General features: G+C 42.5%; 1 pseudogene; it reads left to right on the forward strand.

Annotated features, from left to right (window-relative positions):
- The first annotated feature begins 7,394 nt into the window (after positions 1–7,394).
- Positions 7,395–11,788, forward strand: LOC113889131 (annotated as a pseudogene).
- The last annotated feature ends 3,096 nt before the right edge of the window (positions 11,789–14,884 follow it).

Here is a 14,884-nt window from a genome sequence, read left to right on the forward strand (position 1 = left end):
ACCCCCCAAATAGATTCTCCTTATTCTCCCTTTCCTGCCAGTTTCTGAAATATTGTCCAAGTTTAATATTACTGTGAAATATTTGGCGCTCATGGTAAAGAACCCACCTGTCATGCAGGAGACTCATAAGAAACATGGGTTTAATCCCTGGGTCAGAAAGATCACTTGGAGGTGGAAATGGCAATCTGCTCAGTATTCTTGCTTGGAGAATCCCACTGAGAGAGGAACCTGATGGGCTACAGTCTATAGAGTTGCAAAGAGTCCGACACAACTGAAGTGACTTCACACACACACACACACACACACACACACGCACACACACGCACACAATATGTTACTGTGAAACACTGGTGCTAATTGGTTTCTTTCTGCTGATTAACAGGTTTTGGATTCAGGGAGACTGAAACAATACAACCGGCCATACGATTTGCTGAAAAATACAGATAGCCTGTTTTACAAGATGGTGCAAAAACTGGGCAAGGCAGAGGCCTCTGCCCTCACTGAAAGGGCAAAACAGGTGAGCCTGCGGCAGGGTGTTGTAATTACAGTTTGTCTCCAGGTTCAGTCTTCAGAATATCCACTCAGGATCTCTGTGCCCTTTTCAATTCTAAACCTCCAGAGACTAAGCTTCATGACTCGGTCTTAACAACATGTGGCAGTTGAAAGCAGGTCTGCTGAGAATCTGCAACAGTGGTGGGGGTGGGGTTTAGGATGAGTGTGGGCTTCTGTGCATGCGCATCTGTGCCTGACAGACAGATTTCAGATAGGACTCACCACACACTTGGACCCTAGGTTCAGATTCCCTTAGAGCACAGAACACTCATTTTGCAGACCCTTTATGTTTCATTCTGATTGGTCCTCAGCACATTTGTGATGCAAGTGCTGTCCAGGAAACATCCATGAAATTTGAGAGTTTATGGAAAAAAATTCTGGAATATTTTGAGGTTAGGAAGATTTACCAGGAAAAGGTATAAGTTGCTTCTGTTTCTAACCTGTAAAGAAAACTCCTACATGTTACTGTCCCTTAATCCCTAATTCTTTGTCATTTAGAATTTTATTCAATTACCCCCTCCCTGCCCATGCTCCCTCTAACTTCCAGAAGAAGATATACTGCCACCAGGATAAATCAGGAATTCATAATACCTTAACACTACTCTGGATGGTGCTCGAAGATGAGGTGGGGGAGAGCACTAAGCACTGTACATGGTGTGAAAAGGCCCTCAATGAGTGACATTCAGTCATGTGGTGTCTTTCTAACAAATGTGAGGTGGTAGTGTCTTGGACAGATGTGACAACTGAGGTCTAGTTTAAGGGACTTAGCCATTGTCATGCAGCCACCTGTAATTCATTCTGGAGCAAGGTGGGGTTGACATTGATGGGAAGATGGAGGGAGGGAATATGTGGTGTTCCTGCTGTTTGAGATGCATGGTTTTGGGGTAGGATGAGGCTTCAGGCTGTATGTGGTAAGGCTTCCCCATTGAAAATTTATCTCTGGGTATTAAATTATGGATGCATTTTACCTTCTTCATATTTTTCTGCATTTCCCAAATTTTCACTTGTAAGTAGAATAAAACTACTTCTGTAATATTTAAGATATCTGTTAAAGAAAACATGCCCCAGTATCTAACAGTATTTCTGCATAAAAAATGTATCTAAAATGTGGTCTAAATTCCCTCTGTCACTGTTTCATCTCAATCCTCCTTAGAAATGAGGAAATGCACAGCAGTACCTTCCACTGTTCATAGGGTAGGAAGGAGATAGTTTTTTGTAGGTACTATACTGCATGCAAATGTTGAGAAGCTGACCATGGAACTCTGTATTTTTTGTGCCTAAAATTCACAGAGTGCTTTCATCTAGAGTATCTCTGAGTCAGTTTCCCTCCTGAGACCTGATAATCATTTGTGATTTCCCATATAACCAAGTCACAAAGCAGTAAGAACTCTTAAAACCCTTTTGTTCTTTTGAACTTAGGCATTACATATCAAAGAGATGTGTAATGACACTTATGTGTCAAAGTGTTCATTTAAAAAACTATATTATCCTTATGTATGATCAAGTCATTGAGTAATGAGAAATTGATCTCAAAATTTTAGATATGCCCAGATAAGATAATAGGGTTCAACATCCTCATTTTATGGGTGAGGAAACTAAGTCCTCAGAAGGAATGTGGTCCCATGTATATAATTGGTGTTAAGCTAGTTTGAAGCAGACACAGAATTAGAAATCTGTTCTTTAAGTGTATGTTTTAAATCAAGTGTCACATAAGATACATACAGAAGCAGACATAGGTCATAGAATTAGAAATCTTGTGATTCCTGGTCTAGTAATCCTGTTCCTACTCTAACAATATTAATGGTAAGTTACATTTGTGTAGTTTTTAATAATTTATTTTACACAGTTCTTGCATGTATGATTTTACATAATCCTCATGACTGCCCTTTTTTATCACAAGTAATGGATGAAGAGATTGGTCCAGGACTCACCCAAGGTCACAGAGCTGGTCCAGGGAGCACAGAGCAGGAATCGCTGGGGAGGCTGAGTGCAGACCTAGGTACTGTGTTTTGTGTTGACTCTGAGAACACTTCTCCTTTCACGTGGTAGCCGAGGTGGAGGTGGTCACTCACATTCACAGGGTGACAGAAACTCACTCTTAGATTTCAGTCCTGCCACTGGCTTATGTCACCTCTACAGAAAGAAATGCAGTTCTTGATTCTCATCCCATCTTGACATTACTTCTGCATACTCTACATCCTCTTAGGAGGATAAGCTGTCAGATTATCAGTTTTTTGAATTTGCAAGCATCAGATACCAATGCCTTGTTCAGAGCTGTAACAACGGGTTGATTAGCCTAAGTCACAAGGTTTTTACTCTAATAGAACAGAATTCATTCATCTGAAGAGAAAACCCAACATCTGGGAGATGGTGTTTCCATATCACATTTTCTTGAACAAATAGTTCAGGCGAGTTTATCACTGTCTGATTGACCCAGATCCATGAAATAGTAGAAAAAGTACCTTTTAGATTCATAAAGCTGAAGAGGGCATTAGTCTGCTAGGGCTGCCATACAAAGACCACAGAGCAGGCAACTCAAACAACAGAAACTTATTTCCTCACAGCCCTGCGGCTGGAAGTCTGAGGTCAAGGTGTCGGTAGGGTTGGTTTCCTCTGGGGTCTCTCCTTGGCTTGGAGATGCCGTCTTCTGTCTGTGTCTCAGATGGACTTCCCTCTGTTTGCCTGTGTCCCGATCTCCTCTTCTTATAAGAACTCCAGTCTGTTAGATTAGGACTCACCTGTATGACTTCATTTTAAGTTTATTGCCTCTTTAAAGATACTGTCTCCAAACAGTCACATTCTGAGGTACAGTGGTGTTTGGGACTTCAACATGTAAAATTGGAGGGGACACAGTTCAGCTCAAAGATGAATGCCTGTTATCTACTCTGTTCTGTGATGAAGCAGGTCAGGTTGAGGTTTTTTGAAATTTCTTTGTTCCCAGTGTGCAATAGAGGTGTCATTTTGTCTATTCATGAAATCACCTAATAGAGCCCAGAAGTTATAAAATCCTCGTATCCGAGCTCTGGGAGCCTGGACCCATTTGAATAGATGGAAGAGGCACTTAGCATCCACGTGGCCTTGTGTCCCCCAAGATCTCTAAGCCTCAGGTCCTCAGCTGTGTGTGGAGCAGGGATTACAGCCCTGCCGGCTTCTTCAAACTTATTACAGGGATCAGATGAGAGAGCAGATGTTTAAGGGTTTTGAGAATATAAAGTGTTTTACAGTATAAAAGTTGTATCATTTTTTAAAACAGTGTAGACAGAAGACTTGCCTTCCAGTAGTAAAAAATACACCCGTAGTTTAAGTAGCTTTAGAGACTCTAAATCAGGGGTCCCCAACTCCTAGGCTAGACTGGTATGGTCCGTGGGCTGTTAGGGACTGGGCCACATAGCAGGAGGTGAGTGGTGTGCAAAGGAGCAAACTTCAGCTGCTGCCCCCATTGCTCACTTTACACCTGAATCTCCTCTTTCTCACCCTGTCTGTGGAAAAAGTGTCTTCCAGAAACTGGGTCCCTGGTGCCAAAAAGGTTGGGGACCACTACTCTAAACAATTAAAGTGTATTTACAATAATATATTTAAAACACATGGCTTATCTAATGCTACAAAATTTAAAAACTTTTTTAAAATACTTTTTTTAAAATTGATGAACTAAAGATAAATCACTCTCCACTCCTACCATCACACAGCTCCCCCACATGTTGGAGCCCCAGCACCACTGTTGACTGTTCTGTTGAGATGTTCTGTGTATCAGGAAGAAAATTCCTGTTTCTAAGCACAAATGATAGCTATTCTTTCTCTTTTTTTCACTCAATGTTGTATCTCAGATTATATCAACACATATGGTTATCTCATTCTTTTTAATGACTACGTGTGTGTGTGTTAGTCGCTCAGTCGTGTCCAACTCTTTGTGATCCCATGGACTGTAGCCCACCAGGCTCCTTTGTACATGGGATTCTCCAGGCAAGAACATAGTATTATGCTTTCTCCATTTCGTACTCCTTATTTTCAATGCTTGTCAATCAGAGTTTATAAAATACAGGGAATACAACCTGATACTAACATCCAACTTTGTTGTGCTCATTTTATGTGTGAAAATGAGAAACGCCTGGGCAGAGAGTATTAATAGATTTCCCAGCCTCTTTGTCACCTTGTTTTCAATTTCTCTCCAGGCTTTGAGTTAATAAAATGATTTTACTTATCAATTTACTGTGATCAGTAATGATTCACATCAACCTGTGAATCAGAATGATCAGAACTCAAGTGTATCTACGGGTTGTTTGGCATTAAGTCCAGCCCCAATGAAGGTTTTAATGGGGCTACTTCCTCCATTGAATAAGTACACCCCTGGTTTTTCCTATTGTGCCTCTAGTAGGGATGTGATTTGCTTCATGTGAAGCAGTGGGCCTAAGAATGTGTTGCCTTAGGAGAAGGAGTTTAAAACTCATAAATATGTGTTTTTTTTCTTTTCTCCCCCTCAGATGCACTCTGAAAGGAAATAACCAGATATCACTCACAGTGACCATGTGGTTAGGAATATTATGAACAACAAGTGGACAACCCTCAGCCTTCACAATTTCTGAGTTGACTCTGTGATTCTACCATGAGTTCATGTCTATACCAAAGGCATTTTTCCAACAGGTTTCTGCACTGCATAAATAATATTATACTTTTTTTTACACCAGCAACAGATATTTACATATTACAAATATTAATCTATAATTTTTTATCCAACTTCACTTAGTGAGTTCAAACTCTTGGAAAAGGATTTGTTATGTTTATTTATATGTAATACTATTTTCTTTTTTATCCAAATCAGAGGTGCAGGCCACCAGTAAGAGCTGGTTTTGTGTCTTGAGAGATTCTGGAGCCAAACTCATTTTCTAAGATTTGAGGCAAAGTTCTCACAGATTTTTTTTTTTTTTTTTTTTACTGTTCCCAGAATTACATATTACTTTCTAATTATATTAGGGATTCTTGAAAATTGTGTGATGATGCCGTTTTGTATCACCACTTCCTTTAAAAGAACTACTATCCATTTTCCACTCAAAGACCTCTGGTTAAAATACTACAGAGAAAAGTAATAGGAAAAACATACAGTAATGTAGTTTAAGTAACATTATAGGAGAGAGAGGTGTCACCCTCCAAAAAACATATGGTTAAAATACAGAAGGACAATATTGTACATTCGTCCCCTGCATTGCAGGCAGATTCTTTACCACTGAACCATTGGGGAAGCCCTCTAAAAGAGAAGGAAGAGAAAATATTCTTTATCAAATTAGGAACCCTTCCAGGGGATTTGCTAATGAAGGACAGACATGTTCTAGACTGTCCTCTAGATAGAGGATTTTATTTTTTACATTAAAAAATTTGTGGTAAAATACATATAACATAAAATTTACCATATAACCATTTTTAATCACACAATTCGGTGGCATTAATCACACTCACAGTGTTGTGCAGCCTTCATTCTCTGGTTAACTTTTGGTAATTATATTCTTCCTATTCAATGTGTTATTTCTGCAGAGTCATTTTGGTAAGTTTCATTTTTCTAGAAGTGGATCTGTTTCCTGTGAGTTTTGAGCTTGATTGGCATAAATTTATTCATGATATCTACATGTTTAATCTCTGCAGCATCTCTGTGTTCTTTTGGCTTTTTCATTTTCTTTGAACCTTCTCTTTTTTATGAGTAATCTTTTCGAACTTTTTCCTGTTTTCAAAGAATCAACCTTTTGCTGGATTGATGCTCTGTTTTTCTTTCTAGTTCATCATATCATTCTTTCTTTCTTTCAACGTTTCCTTTTTGAGATTTTTTCTCTAAATTCTTAAATTGCAAACAGATTAATACCATCATTATTTTTCTAACCTAAGTATGTAAAACTGACATTTTTTCTGAGATCCACTTTAGCTACAGCCTACAAGTTTTGATACTTAAACCAATCAATAGCCAAAGTATTATGTATTTTCTAATTCCTAATTTAATTCATTAACTATATCTTTTACCTATGAGTTATTTATAAGTATAATGTTCTCTAAATTTCAAATGCTAATGGATTTTTTCTATTAGATTGAACATATGGAATTGCTAACGTTCAGCCTTTTGTATAAATTCCTAATTTAATTCATTAACTATATCTTTTACCTATGAGTTATTTATAAGTATAATGTTCTCTAAATTTCAAATGCTAATGGATTTTTTCTATTAGATTGAACATATGGAATTGCTAACGTTCAGCCTTTTGTATAACATATGAAAATGGCTCTTTCATGTGTTTCAACACAATAGTTTTCTTTTGTTATTAATATATAACTTAATTTCATTTTGGCCAGAAACATTAGGTTATGGATTTTAAACCAAAAGTAATGATATTCACACAAAAAGTCCTTGTTTCCACCATTTTGTATTTTATTTAGGGGATTTTTAAAATGTTATAAGTACATGTGTAACCAGTAATTTTCAAATAAAAGTCCTCCCTAAGTACTGGGATGTTTTCTGATACATGTTGCAGGCTGGTTCTCTGGAATGCAGACTCAGATTGAGTTTAGTGCTGGGATGTTTATCAGGGTTGCCTTTGGGGTCAACACTGTGGAATCAGGAGGGAAGAAATGGGATAGGGCAGAAGGAAAGATCAAGCTGGATCACTGGCTGGACGACCTGAGCTGACTCCATGGAGCGTCTGGAGTGAAGACGGCCCTTCAGGGTTGTCCTGACACATCCAATGGTCAGGTCACCTCCACCTGGAAGGGGCACTGCCTGCAGCCTGGTGGTTTAAGGTTGCCCACTGGCAGCACCTCCAGCAGCTGGGCAATGAGTCTTTGAAGCGAGGTCTGAACAGCATGTCTCCATGTCCCGCTACATCCTCTGTCACAGCTCTAAGGTAGGTGATGAAGATGTACTGTGGGGAAAACTCTTGATGACTGACGTGTAAGTCAAAATGATGACTTAGTGATTCTTCTCAATACCCTCTGATTTAAAAAATAGAGGACAAGATCCATGAAGGGGAGAAATCTCATTTTCTAGGTTCGGCCCAGTCGTCATGTCTTCTAGGAAGTCACCTTAAGACCAGTCATCATCCTAGGTAACTCGTCTTTCGGTAGGACCCTGAGCGCCTCTCGTTTGTTAAACTGAACCATACTTGGCTAGTGTCCTACTGTCACAGTGTGGTGATTCTTAAACAAGGGGCATGTTCTTTCCATTTTACACAGGTTATGTAAACTATGTAGCCTGCCCTGACTATGAGTATTCATATGGTTTGTTTTCTCACTAAACCAAGTGAGAAAAAGACTTGGAACTGTGCCCTATTCACTTTTTAATTACATCTTTCAGCACAGTATCTGTTACATAGGGAGCACTCAGTAAATGTTTTCTGAGTGAGGAAATGATGACTGAGAACAAACCTTCCTTGTCAACTTTATAATTTTGTAATTCTAAGAAGTAGCCTGGGATAACAGAAAGCCCTGGTTTTGGAGTCAGTCATACTGACCTGCCTGTCAGGTCTTTAACTCTGCTCTCACCAGCAGTGTGAGTGTCGGAAGAATATACTGTCCAGAGTGGGACACTTGAGACTGAAAGGAAAGCAGTAACCAGCCAGAGTGCCAGGGAAATAATCTGGCACCATCTTTGACAAAATGGACTATGGACACCCTTCAGCCATGTAGCTTTAGTCTAAAAACAATTCTGTGCATGTATTTATATAGATTCTATTCTTGAATCAGCAGCATGGTCCTAGTGTTGAAGAGGGTACCTAGAAACACAACAGGTATTTTTAAATCAAGGTTTCATGTATACATTATTAATTTTAATTTTAAAACAGAATATGGATTAACTGAGTTTTTGTTTTTTAAGCCTAATGTTCTAAGGAAATTTTTTTTTCAAAGACTAAACCAGCAGTGTGTGTTGAAAACTGGGAGAAATACATATTTATTTGAATTTAGACCTAAAAAATAATATTACTAGAAGGAATAACACGCCCAGCCCTATGAGACCTTCATCTATACACCAGAACCATGTGACCTGCCATAATCAAATTGGGATTGTGTGATATTTTTAAGAACAAGGTTAAGACTTAGACACACTAAGAATGTTCTACATGGAGCTTACATTGGAGGGTTCTGACTAACTTCACTCTTTCACTCAGCAACAATGTTCACAATTATCCACCTGATAGGTGGAGGCTTTGTGTATTCCAAACCAGTGTTTGATTCAATAGTTAATCACATTTAATTCTGGAGGACACTATGTGAAAAACATTTTTTAAATTACATTTTGCAGACTACCTAGACAAAAAAATGAGTCTCTGAGATGGAGTTTATATCACATTAGAACTTTTGTAAGTAAATAACAATAAACAGTAGATTGAGGATTTTTAAACCCTACATTTTGCAACAATAAAAATTTTTTTATTTTATTTTATTTTTTAACTTTACAATATTGTATTGGTTTGGCCATATATCAACATGAATCCACCACAAGCATACACATGTTCCCCATCCTGAACCCTCCTCCCGCCTCCCTCCCTGTACCATCCCTGTGGGTCCTCACAGTGCACCAGCCCCAAGCATCCAGTATCATGCATTGAACCTGGACTGGCGACTTTTTTCATATATGATATTATACATGTTTCAAATACATGAGTTTATACTTATTCCAATAAGACATAAAATAGGAGTAAGGGAAAGATTTTTTTTTTATGGTAGAAAGGCAACTCACAAATGTAGACAGAATGACAGAAAATACCACATGGGAGCCATTGTCATAAATAATTCAGACAAAATTCATCATTGACTGAACATATGTTGAATGTTTGGGCGTTGGAAGAGACACAGCATTTTCATGGACTCAAAATATCTTCTCAGATTAATTCTTTAGGGAAGAATTATATTTTTAAAGTAGAAAAATCAGACAAACACCAGGCTAAGCAAGTAGCTAGAGTAAATATTAATAGTGAACCTACTGACACCTTTGGCTTTTTTTTCTTGTTTCTTTAAAAATGTACATAAGAATGTTTGATTTACACTGTTGTGTTAATTTCTGCTGTACAGCAGTGATTCAGTTATACATATACATGCATTCTTTCTCATGTAGGTTTAATAAGCAGGGTGACAATATACAGCCTTGTCATACTCCTTTACCAATTTTGACCCAGGCAGTTATTCCATGCCCAGTTCAAACTGTTGCTTCTTGACCTGCATACAGGTTTCTCAGGAAACAGGTAAGGTGGTCTGGTACTCCCATCTCTTTAAGTTTTCCAGTTTGTTGTGATCTACACAGTCAAAGGCTTTAGCGTAGTCAACGAAGCAGAAGTAGATATTTTTCTGAGCAGAAACCATAAGGCCCACAAATCCTGGAAACGGATTTCCTGGTCTTTACAGGAAAACTCTGCCCACCCTGCCCTGCGGCTCTGCTGTTCTAAGTGCATCCTGTGGACCAGCAGCATCGGCTGGCCTGTGAGGCTGTTAGAACACGAAATCTTGTCTCTATCCCAGACCTACTGACTCAGAATCTCTAGAACCCAGGTGAGTCCTGCTCACAGTACCGGTTGAGAAGCGCTGGTTTAAAGGCCCTGCTCAGGTCATCCTGCCTTTGCACCCTCCCCCAGGTGCAGGCAGCCAGAGAGGGCCAAAGGGTGTGGCCACCTGGAGTCCTGCCCACTCCAGGCCGTGCTCTGAATACCTGGACCCTAGAATCCTTGTTCCCAGCGCCAGTGCAGGCCTCTCTCCTGGGGCCCATCTTCCAGCCCGACAGGTGGTCAAGATTCAGCTGTTTATGGGGCAGAAGAGGGTGGCCTGAGCTTGGACTTGAAGGCTGGAGGTGCTCTTGCTTGAGCAGCAGATTCCTCAGGGCACAGAAAGGGTCAGAGCCAGAGGTGGGAAGAACGGGGGTAGGGCTGGGGGCTGGGTCGGCCCCTCCCTCTGCTGTCCTGCCTTCTGGCTCCAAACTCCGGGGTCCAGGAATCCCAGCCTGCTAGGTGGTTATGAGTGTGTACTTTACAGTGTGTTAGCTTGATTTATAACTTTTAAATATTTAAACATATAGGCTGGGCTTCATTATACTCTTGACCCAGGGCCCACAGATGTGAGTGGCAGGTCTGTTAAATGCTTCTCAGAATGTTCTCAGAGGACCCCATGCAACCCAATCCACTGGGATGTTGGATCAGACCTTTGGGGCTGGAGCCTAGGACTCTGCATTCTGACCCCTTCCCTGGTGACTCTGATCCACAGCAGAGCTACAGGAGCACTTGTAATGAAGAGGGGTGAGGCATGGAGTGGAGCTGCCCTGAGTGGGGGAAGAAGAGAGGGAGGTCCCAGGTCAGAGGAAGGTGCTGACCACAAGCTCACACCTTCCTGCTTCTCTCCTGATTCTCCTCACAACCTGGCCTGACCCCACCCCCGGGAGTTGGCTGCAGGGAGAAGCTGCTAGAACGGGGCAAGGGTGTCCTCCTACCGATCGTGGTGCTCTCCAGGGCTGCCCTGCAGAAGGAAGGACCTGAGTCGGGACAATAGGAGCAAAGGGGCTGCAGGCGCCTGGAAGGACCACACAGAACCGGTACCCAGGGAGTCAGGCTAAAGCCACTGAGCAAGTCTTTGGGCAGGGAGACCTCCTGGTCCCGCGGGACACAGGTGGAGCGGGGACAGACTGCGGTTCCACCGGGGCTCAGAGGCTGCATCTGTCAGTTAGGAGTCTTATGACCTCTAGCAAGGTCCTTAATCTCTGTAAGATGGGGGTCCTAACATCCTAGTACCCTCTGAGCTTGTGTTAAAACTAAACATGATGGTCTTTCGTTCAGGCCCACAATGCTGGTAGGATGAGCAAGTGTTGTGGTTTTTGCTAGGAAGCTCTGTAGCCACCGACGAGCCCAGAAGTGGCATGGAAACAGCATAAGAAAGCCCATTTGGGCACAGCCCTCAAGGCCAACCCTTTTGGATGCACTTCTCATGCCAAGAGAATTGTGCTCGAAAAAATAGGGGTTGAAACCAAACATCCAAATTCTGCCATCAGGAAATGTGTCAGGGTTCAGTTCACCAAGAATGGCAAAAAATCACAGGCTTTTGTACCCAGTGATGGTTGCTTGAATTTTATTGAGGAAAATGATGAAGTTCTGGTTGCTGGATTTGGTTCCAAAGGTCATGCTGTTGGTGACATTCCTGGAGTCTGCTTTAAGGATGTCAAAGTAGCCAGTGTGTTTTTTGGTCTTCTACAAAGGCAAGAAGGAAAGACCAAGATCATAAATTTTGATGATGAGAGAATGATATAATAAATTTCCATATACCAAAAAAAATTAAACATGATATGATAGTTAAGTAAAAGCACATGCTTGTCACATGGAGCAAAAAAGGGGCAGCTGCTGTTTATTGGGACGCTTATTACATTACACCTCTGCACTTCTTGATGCTCGATATTATAGGCACTTATCACTGCCTGTGTTCAATCATGTCCGACTCTTTGTGCCCCTATGACTGTAGCCCATCAGGCTCCTCTGTTCATGAGATTTTCCAGGCAAGATTACAATACTGGAGAGGGTTGCCGTTTCCTCCCCCAGGGCTTCTTCCCAACCCTGGTATCGATCTTGTGGCTCCTGTGTCTCCTGCATTGGCAGGCAGATTCTTTATCACTGAGCCTGGGAATTACCTGTCACTGACTTTAAGATCAGGTCCCTCGAGCCCCTAGGGGGCACTAGAGGTAAGGAATCCACCTGCCAGTGCAGGAGACCCAAGAGAATCAGGTTCAATCCCTGGGTCGGGAAGATCCCCTGGAGGAGGAAATGGCAACCCACTCCAGTATTCTTTCCTGGGAAATCCCATCCTCTGTCCATGGGGTCCCAAAGAGTCGTCATGACTGAGCACACACACACACACACACACACACACACTTCAGATCCCAGGCACAGGAAGGTTCCAGTCACAGCCGTGTGCCACACCCGTGCTTGGCCAGTCGCCTGGAGCTCCCTGAACTTCCCTGTGCAGGAGCAACTCCTGAAGTTACTGCTGAGCTGCTCATCCTGTACAGTTCTCAGGATTTCCCTCCCAGCAAGCCACACCTTGGGAATCCTGCGCATAGGTTTGTGATGAACTAAGATGGGGCTTGTATGAAATCTCCTGAGACAACTGTTTCATACTGAAAATCGCCACCAGGGCGCAGGAGAATCCAGGCATTCAGGTGAGAAGCGTGGAAAGGCTGTGCAATGAGGGGCCAGGAAGGCCTCAGAGTGGGCAAAAGAGGTCACAGACCCCCACCCCAACTACCCTGTACACAGAAACATACACTCCTGCTCCTGCAGAATCACTCTGTTTACTCTGCTTCCTCATCCAGGTAGAGTTCTTTATATCCTCAGTATGGCCAAGGCCAGTGGTTTATAAACTTGGCTACACATTTGAATCACAAGGGGAGCTCTGTAAATCCCATTGCTGAAGCCTCATCTCAGTTAAATCAGAATATCAGCGGAGGGGAGGCAGAGATCAGCACTTTTTAAAACCTCACAGGTGATTCTACCCTGAAGCCAAGCGGCAACCACTATTGGAAGCAGATCTCATTTCTTCCCAAATGGCAGCCGCTTTCTTTGCTAGAAAGTGTGAAAAAGTGTAAGCCGTTCAGTTGTGTCTGACTCTTTGCAACTTCATGAACTCTAGCCCACGAGAATTCCATGGAATTTTCCAGGCAAGAATACTGGAGTGGTAGCCATTCCCATCTCCAGGGAATCTTCCCAACCTAGGGATCAAATTTACCCTCTGAGCCACCTATTTTGTTACCGATTCTCCCAAGTCAGACTCCCCTGACAGGAGGTGGGGCTCCTTCTGCTAGAGGGGTGTGTGTGTGTGTGTGTGTGTGTGTGTGTGTGTGTGTGTGCGTGCGTGCATGTGTGCGCGCGCATGCTCAGTCAGTCATGTCCGACTCTTTGGCCCCATGGACTACAGCTTGCCAGGATCCTCTGTCAATGGGATTTCCCAGGCAGGAATATTGGAGTGGGTTGCCATGTCCTGCTCCAGGAGGTCTTACTGACCCAGGGATCAGCACGAGTGTCCTGCATTGGCAGGTGGGATATTTACTGCTGAGCCACCTGGGAAGTCCCTCTGCCGGGTGTGGCTCGTGCCAGCAGAATGTGCTCTAGAGGACACTGTTTCCTCTGAAAACCCTCCAGGGGGCTGCTGAATGTGATTCCTGTCAACTGAGGGCCGGAGGTGTTCTCTTAGGACCATATCAGCTGTGCTACCGGTGGCTCCAGATTATAGTGCAGGGCTCAGCATCTCTGCATTCGACACCTCAATGCCATCTTGAATCACAGTGCTGGGGGCAATGATCCTGCACTCGGCCCTCTGAGCTGAGGTGTCAACGCAGCCGTTTCACACCAGGGAGTCTTGTCTGATGGGCCGGCTGTGAGGCCTCTCCATGAAGCACCCTGTGAGCAAGTGAAACTCGACTCAGCACAAAAGGTGTGACAAAAAGTTAGACTTTATTTTATTACCGAAGTTCTACTTTTACTCCCAGCGAATTGTTGATGGACTTTGTTGGAGACTGTTTCATCACAGCCCAGCCTCAAGGAATATTAAGGGCCCTGACTTACCTTTAATGACTGTTTCCTTTGTTAGCTGTGGAGATAATCCTGATGAAGAAAAAGAGACCAATTTCTCTTCTATTCCTGAAGATCCGAAAGGGAAGGTATTGATATAATCAGTTTTATTTTGTTGTTGTTGTTGTTTTTTAACCCATAAGGTAGCTCCCTCTTGGCTGGGGCTTGATGTTGCCAGAAGTAAATGGGAGCCCCTGGCACCCTTCATTTGAGGAAGACAAATGGGTATTATTTAAATAGGAAAGGAAAGGACCTAGGCATCAGGGTGCACAGAGAACCAGGTCTGGGCTCTCAGCTGACAGGCTAAGATGGCCTTGTCACTATGGAAACAGTGTGTCTATGCTTGTGAGGCAGGAGGGAAGTAGGTGGGCACAGATATTGAGAAAAACAGGATCCCACAAAAACTGGTTTGAACCAGCTAAAATCAAGACGGTTTTGAGTATGGTGGTCTTGCCTCTGACTTCTCACTCATTACACCTTCATTGTAACACTGAAATCCACTCCCCTCTCACCATGACAGGTGCTGTGATAGTTCCAAGGCTGACCACAGAAGGCCAAAAAGTGAAGGGGGGGTTTGTCTGATCACCGTTCAAAAGCCAATAAAGAGGCCAGGTTGGTGGAAAGGAACATTTGGTTTATTTTGGATGCAGGTGTGTGTGTTGGGGGGAAGGGTGGTGCCTGTCCAAAGGCTGACTCCCCCTCCTTTGACAATCAGTGGACAAGAACTTTTATAGACAGAGAGGGCTACATGTAGAAACAGTACAGTCAGC

The sequence above is a fragment of the Bos indicus x Bos taurus genome, unplaced genomic scaffold (genome assembly GCF_003369695.1).
Source record: "Bos indicus x Bos taurus breed Angus x Brahman F1 hybrid unplaced genomic scaffold, Bos_hybrid_MaternalHap_v2.0 tig00003551_arrow_arrow_obj, whole genome shotgun sequence".
Classification (NCBI taxonomy): Eukaryota; Metazoa; Chordata; class Mammalia; order Artiodactyla; family Bovidae; genus Bos; species Bos indicus x Bos taurus.